The 6381-nt window shown below is 30.6% G+C and overlaps 1 non-coding gene across 1 annotated transcript; it reads left to right on the top strand.

The window, feature by feature from the left end:
- Positions 1-3801: 3801 nt before the first annotated feature.
- TRNAG-UCC (transfer RNA glycine (anticodon UCC)) lies at positions 3802-3873 on the top strand. The gene has a single exon. It is a non-coding gene; the product is annotated as a tRNA-Gly (tRNA).
- Positions 3874-6381: the final 2508 nt, after the last annotated feature.

Genomic DNA, 6381 nt, shown 5'->3' on the forward strand with positions numbered 1-6381 from the left:
GATACTGTTTCTTTTCTTAAAACAATACACAATGTTTTAACTTATGTAATGTTTTTTCTTTAAATTAAATAGATATAATATGAAAATTAAGTTGTTTCAAGCAATGGCAGAGCTTACTTGGGGTAAGGGTGGTCACCGTCCCCCACAATTTTTATTTCTTTTTATATTACATTATATATATATATATATATTATTTATTTTTAAATTTTTTAAATTTTTTAAATTTTATGTAACATATATTGAAAATTTATAAAAGTTAAATTAAGTATTTTTTTATTTATTTTATAAGCCATAAAATTTAATATTAATAAATAATAAAATATAAAATTAAATATGATGAAGAATAAAAATATTTATTAAAATCTTTTTTATTTTCTTTCTTATTATATTTTTAAGATTTTCACAAATTATACTGATCTTTCATTTATTTTTTTCTCACACTTTCACATGTTTTTTTTCTTTTTGTTTTGAAAAAAAAAAGTTAAATACAAATTTCTTATTTTTACTTTCATCTCCATTTCTTCTCTTACATTCACAAAGTAGAAATGTAACTCTCGTATCACTTGATACTGAAATATTTGTTTAATATTTAATATTATTTTTTATCACATGAGCTTTATATTCATTTTTTCTATGAATATGGGAGAAAAAGGATTATACTATTTGTTTATTCATAACCATCTTTTGATTGAGACTTGATTGCCATTGATTATTTCTTTTAGTAACTCTTAATTTTTTATTTTTTAATTAAATTATGATAATATTTTTTAATCTTAAAATTAAAAAAGAAATACGTATATTGATGAAGAATAAAAGAACAAATTTATTTGTTAAAAGTGATAAAAATAAAGCTATGTGTGACAATGAAAATAATATTAATTCAATATCTTATTTTACGTATCTTGAATCATGATACAAATGATCATGTTGTTCAATTAGAGGAATGTATTTTATATTAATTCTTTGAAACATGTTTATATTATTGAAACATGTTCAATAGTTGAAAATTTTAGTTTTGATTCAATTATTGATGAGTTCAAAAATCCGAAAGAACGAAAGACAATCTTTCATATACGAGTGATTTTTCTTTTGTAGGTACAAATATACTAAATTATTTATTCATTTTTATTATATTAGTGACAATAATTAAATATGTAAATTTTAAATTTTAATTATATTATTTTGACTCTCTTAACATTATTAGTCAAGATCCCTACAGTGTAACACCCCATTTAATTAATAAACATAATTAAAGGAAGTGTCACACTAAAATAATATAGCAGCGCAGTCCTAGAGTTTAAACTTAACTCATTACAATTATCCAAGGCACACCATGATGCCAAAAAGGAACCAGATATAAAGCTTAATAGAAAAAAATAGGAATTTTAAAGACAAACTAGTACATGGGTCGTAGCCCTAAAGAAAAGCCCAATAAAATATGAAGTCTAGCCTAGACAGACTATGCAGCGGAATCATCTCTTTCCTGTTGACCACGAGTACCTCTCGCATCTGCTCCCATCAATAAATTGATGATCATCGCAAAGGTAGAGGAACAACATACAAAGCAATCAAACAAGCAAAGGGTAAGCTAGAGCCAAAAGTGGTTTTATCTCACAATCAGATATACTCTCACAGTCCAATATGCATACATCATCCAAGCATGTTATGACCTTCCAATCAATACACTAAGACTTGACTCGACTCATCCGGATCATCTAGAGACATATAATCTAGTCGGATTCAGCAGATGCTTGTACTTGTGGTGGATATCTCTGCTCACCACCGAGCTGCTCACCCCCGAGATAAGTGTTACAATGTTTCAATCCCTCCCACACAAGATTAACCCTTAATGAGTTTCAGGCCTTCTACTACTCTCACCACAAGAGTCAGTCCGCTCTAAGTAAGACTAACTGACTCCTTAGAGTGTTAGGATGCAACCTTACCTTGAATCCTTGCCAAATTATATAGATGGGGCACCACCATGAACACCCACTAATAAGGGTCATGGAATTACGTCCCGACCACTGAAGCACAATCCTGAAATCTCACCTAGAAATTTTAAGGAATTACGCACTGACTACAGACCAATCAAAATCAAACAATAACGGAATACTCATCATGCATATAATTTCATATCAATCTCTGTAACCAATCCTCATTCATATCACATGTTGAATCCATACCACTCGTTATTCCCCATCCATGAGAATATGGGTTTCATCTGATACCAATACCATGCCTCTTTGTTACCAACCATCTCACTTGTTTCACATGCCAAGACCACACAATCACAACAATTCAATTTATAACCACAGCTTATACCATGCATTTCATTTCACAAGCCTCATACATTATATAGGGTATATCTTAAATCAAAAAATCCAATTAACCAAGCAAAGAAAAACAGCGTAACCTGCGGCAGATCTCGCTCAAGCTAGGAGCCCTCGCTCAGGCGAGAGGAGTGCCCTTGCTTAGGCGGTAGACCCTCGCTTAGGCGAGATCGCGACAAAGGCATTGGGAGACTTTCGCAGGCTCGCTTAGGCGAGCCCTCCTCGCCTGAGCGAGACAACCCCTCGCCTAATGGTGAGGTTCCTTACCTAGGCTAAAACAGGAGCAACATACCAAGGCTCTCACGCGTTCTCACTTAGGTGAACGTCTCTCGCCTGAGCGAGATAATGCCTCGCTTAAAACAAGAGCTTTCGCCTGAGCGAGAGCTCGAGTGCAGCCCTGACCTGTTTCTGCAAGTCTCGCCTAGGCGAGACAGACTCGCTTGGGCGAGTGTATTAGACAATGCCAACCATCTCATACATCCACAACAGCATACAAGCTCAATAATCACGAAACACAAGCAAGACAACAACAATCACACCAAATAAGAAGGCTCTAGCTTCCCTTACCTGAAAAGGGGTTATACGAGACTTCAACATTGAACCACGGAGCACATCAGCTCTAGAACCATACTGGCAAACTGGAAATAGCGAGCAAATACAGAAACCCCAACAGTGACCATGAAACTAGACTAGAGAGGAAGATAAGAGTTAAAGAACACTTACGTGAGCAGAATCAAGATCAAGCTAAACGTGAATCTGCGTAAACTTCGGAACCCTAGCAAAAGAAGATGACAGCGACTCTAAGGAAGTGGGTCTATTTTACGAAAGTGAGCAGAAAGGTTAGAGTTATGGAAGATTAGGTTTGGATTTCTCTTTTGGGCCAACCCTTAGGCTCAATAAACTGGGGCAGCCCTTAAAATAAAAGGGGCAGGGAAAAATGGGCCTTACATACAGAATAACTTTTACTTTTAGCCGTGAAAAAATTGATAGGACACTATTTTATTTAAACCAATATCGTATAGTTAACAGATTTAGAGTGATTTATTTTTGTAATTATGAAAATGAATAAATTTTAGAACAGTTGATAAAATAAATAAGTTGTGTTTAAACTAACAATTTAGTCTCAAAAAGTTGTATGTGGAAATACAATTTTTATTATTTTTCTAAAAGAAACTTAAGTGCGACTTCGAATTCAATTTTTTTTAGCTAAATATTATAACTTTTAAAACATAAGAAATAAATAATAAATTATTTTTGAGTTAAGAGGTTTAGAAAGATTGTGGAATTATATATCTTTTTAAATAATAAGTTATTTTAATTAAACAAAAAAGATTAAAATTGTGTAATAAACTGATAAGAAAAATACTACGCAATATTATATTTATATTGCCAATATAAATGTTCAGGTGAAGAAGATAAATTTTATATAAAATAAAGTATTATTTCACTTCTACCATTAGAAAAACATTTAGCGTTTGTAGTCCAACGGTTAGGATAATTGCCTTCCAAGCAATAGACCCGGGTTCGACTCCCGGCAAACGCATTTGGTTTTGGTAAATTTTATTTTTCAAGATTGATTGTGAATCTGGGAAAAAAAATCTGTAATATGACAGTTGTAAATTTGCAGCGGGCATAACTTGCTCCTCAAAGGACGTGGTTTAATTAAACAGGAGAAGTAGTGTTTTATAAAATAATTTCTGTTTTCTTTATAAAAAAAATTAAAGATAGTTTTAAATCACAACTTTCATTATTTTAATTAAAAACAGCTATATTTGAAAGCTCGTTTTATAAAATGATATTTTCTTTCTTAGATATATAATAAGTAAAAACTTATCCTTCAAATTACAACTTGCCCGCTTTTCATATTTTTTTCTTTATAAAACTCATCCATTTCATAATTATCTAAATACTCATATAAAACTATATACAGTATACTTCAATATAAATCCGAGGATTAGAATAAAATATATAGTCTTTCAAAATATGATTGTTTACATATTACCATGATTATAAATCACAAAAATAAGCAACATTATTAAAATAAATTTTCAACTTAAGAAAATATAGGTATAAAAAAAATATTATGATTTTAATATTATTTAATAACTTACCTAGGGATGGAGGGTCCATGGGAAAACTTATTGCATAAATAATATTATTTAATCTGTAGATAAAATAAAAAAATAAAAAAATTGATTTTATTGTTAACTCTCACTTGATTGACTATATGATTTTAAACAAACCCTCACGAAAAAACACTCCAAAAGGGTTAAGGAATCAAATTCTTTCCACCCTGAAAATGTGTGCTTTTGAAAAACCTTAAATCTAAGTCTTGATTTCTAGGTTTGAATATTTCATTTAAGTTCAATTCCTCCATTTATGAACCCTTTTACGAATAACCACCTACGTCGCCCCTTTATCCACCTCACCAGCATCAAAACCCTAAACTATGCTTTCTTCTCCGACGATGATGAAAGAAATCACTCCCTCTTCGACTCCATCTCTAAATACCCTGCCAATGCGACCATTATTGCCCTTTTCCTCTTCCTCCATTTCCACCATATATATATATATTGTTTGTTTATAATCTATTTCACAATAATTTCTTTCAATATACCACTTTATTGGCTCTAGTACTCATTCTAAATTTTAGTATAATACTTTCTTATGTGTATGTTATTTAGTTCTATGTAGGTCTAGTCTCTAAGAAAGTCTTCGGTGACTATTTCCATAGAAAAGAAAGTTGAACATGATTAAAACATAATGCAAGAGTAAAGATACATGACAGGATAACAAATTAGTAGATAAGCAAAACCTTATTAAAGACTTTTGTTATTATATGACTTATTCAATGCTAAAGGAATAAAGCTTCCTATACTGCTATATTTTAAGGACATTATTGATTAGTGTGATGGGGCAACCTGTAAACAACTAAAGGTTAAGATTGGTTGGTCTGATGTTGCCTCATTACTAAAAGGCATAGTAATAGGACTTCAAATTTTTTTTGTAAATATTTGATGCAGTTAGTAACTATAAAATGAAAGTTCTGTTGTGAAAATTAACTTGTTGAATTTATCAAAAGGTGACATAAAGTTATGAATACCATGTAAATAAGGTTTTTAAAATATGTCCAAAACTCAATTTTACCCATAGACAACAAGTGTGGAAAATTATCCACGAATTGTGGTCCATCAATATTACCTACAAAGGTAGAGTCATGGGAAATTACCCATATATATATATATATATATATATATATATATATATGTATATATATGTGTATGTATGTGTATATATATGTATATATATGTATATATATATATACATATATATACATATATATATATATATATATATATATATATAACCCATAGAGTATGAACAGTGGAAAATTATTCACGGATGGTTGTCCGTATGTATTAACCACAAATTGATATTGAAATTACTTACACTAAGATTACATACAGATCTTGCGTCGCCGACAATACGTGAGTAATTTCTTATTATCCACGAAATTTTTCTATCAGCCACGAATTTTGTCATAGGTAAATGTAAATTTTTTGTAGTAGTAAAAAATATTCAACAAGTGAAATATTTGTTGAAACCTTTCAAAATATTGTATCTTAGCAAATATTAACATATAATTGAATAAACTTACGAGTAAACATAAGACAATGAATAAAAATAAGTACATTACAATTCAAACCACACATGTACACATGTCGATGTATGCAAGAATGAAAAGACCTAGAAAATGGTTATTTACAAGTGATAGTATATTTAAATTAAGGAGACTACATTATTTTAATAATAAAACGCTAAGGTATAAATAGAAATTTTATAAATGAGTTTCATTACTTTAAAACACTCTAACTCTCTAGAAACCGCTTTTCTAGAAATCCTCCGCCTTTTCTCTTCTTATGCTTACTCCTCGCTTGTCTGTTTGAAGATTGGAGACCATTAGAGTGATCCTCTTGGCGAACTCTTCCTTTTTGTCTGATTAGTCTCTCCATGAGTAAGTTGAATTTCTATTCTTTTTCCCCTTGGTCAA

The sequence above is a fragment of the Vigna unguiculata genome, chromosome 11, assembly GCF_037176805.1.
Source record: "Vigna unguiculata cultivar grain cowpea cultivar isolate G323 ecotype 2 chromosome 11, ASM3717680v1, whole genome shotgun sequence".
In the NCBI taxonomy this organism is placed as follows: domain Eukaryota; kingdom Viridiplantae; phylum Streptophyta; class Magnoliopsida; order Fabales; family Fabaceae; genus Vigna; species Vigna unguiculata.